This window comes from Triticum aestivum, chromosome 6B (assembly GCF_018294505.1).
Source record: "Triticum aestivum cultivar Chinese Spring chromosome 6B, IWGSC CS RefSeq v2.1, whole genome shotgun sequence".
Classification (NCBI taxonomy): Eukaryota; Viridiplantae; Streptophyta; class Magnoliopsida; order Poales; family Poaceae; genus Triticum; species Triticum aestivum.
In genome coordinates, this window is record NC_057810.1 from 2,898,594 (window position 1) to 2,900,023 (window position 1,430).

A 1,430-nucleotide genomic window follows, 5' to 3' on the forward strand; every position below is an offset into this window, starting at 1 on the left:
AAAATGGCTGTGAGTTGAAATCAACAATACTCCTGGAGGATCAATCGGGGGAGGATGAGGAGTGGGTCCCCTATATCCCTACGTAGAGCAAACGCAAGAAGGAGTGAAGGACTAAAATTAAATCCCCGGCATATATGCCCCGTTGCAACGCCCCGGCATATATGCGCTAGTTTCCTACATATATATGCCAATATGAATATGTGTATTATTCATGATCAGGAGTACAATACATCATTCGTGATAGGAGGTGCGAAATATAATTAGGTATGCATGCATGCATGAGAAGGATATTGCACAAATCATGTATATCACTAGCTTATTTCATGGTGATGAAGCCATGCAATGGCATCATCGAAGCACTTTTGGAACCTCCGCATGCCATCTGGACGCGCATAAATGCCGACCTCCAAGCCATTGCCGGCGTTTCTCCCGCGGCTCTCCACCACCGCCATTGCACCGGTCCTTGCCACAGACATGATCTGCACCTTGGCCGGCCTCCCGAACCCGAAATCAACATCATAGACCTGGAACCTTGGCGATCCGGCTGCGGTCAGCAAATCACCACCACTCACGACGGCCTCTCTTATCTTCTTTCCTCGTGCCGCTGGACACCGCCTCCTCGATCTCTGCAGCCACCGCGGTACACGCGACTAGGAGCCGCTGGCGCCGGCAGCCACAAGTTGTGCGTTGGGCGCGCCCTGCATGGCAGGGCCAATGCAGTTACCAAAGTACTCATTTGGGATAGGATCGGGCTTCATCCGGGAGCGGTGGTTAACAGGAATGGTGATGTAGGTGGTGTTGCCGCCACGGATTGCTTCGTCATCATCTTTAGCTCGCTGGTAGCATGACCAGATAAAGCCCAAGGCGGCAACCAGCGAGGAGCAGCGCGGCGGCGGTGCTCGCGCCTCGCCGGAAGCAACCAACACGACCTCTTTGATGCGCTGTATGTCTTGCTTGGACAACGTGAAGGTGGCGAGGAGCTTGTCGTTGGACATCTTCACGAACTCCCACTCGCCGGTGCTCCTGGCCGCGGCTCTTATGCAGACGTCGTAGAAGCTGCTTGGGTCCTTGACGAGACTTCTGTTCATGACAGGGGTTGGCTGCAGCTGCATGGCGGCTGCTCCGGCTGCATCTTCCGCCCAGGTGTGGAGAAAGCGCGTGGAGGATGCCCCATCGCAGGCGGCGTGGTGTAGGACCATACCGACATGTATCGAGATGCTTTGCACACTAGACATGAATGCGGCAAGCCGGCAAGGCTACCCGTGGTTATTTACTCCGACAGGGAGGGATCGGTGGAGGGAAGGGTGAGGCAAGAGGCCACGGCGGAGCAACTCCGGGGGCCGGATGGCGGCTGGCCAGTGGCCGCGGAAACCCTAGCCCTCAACCTGCTCTGAATCCATGTTACGAACTGAACCCTTGTGTTGCTATGG

At 55.7% G+C, this 1,430-nt stretch overlaps 1 pseudogene; it reads right to left on the bottom strand.

Annotated features, from left to right (window-relative positions):
* Nucleotides 1-311: 311 nt before the first annotated feature.
* On the bottom strand, nucleotides 312-1,199 carry LOC123135305 (phenolic glucoside malonyltransferase 2-like; annotated as a pseudogene).
* Nucleotides 1,200-1,430: the final 231 nt, after the last annotated feature.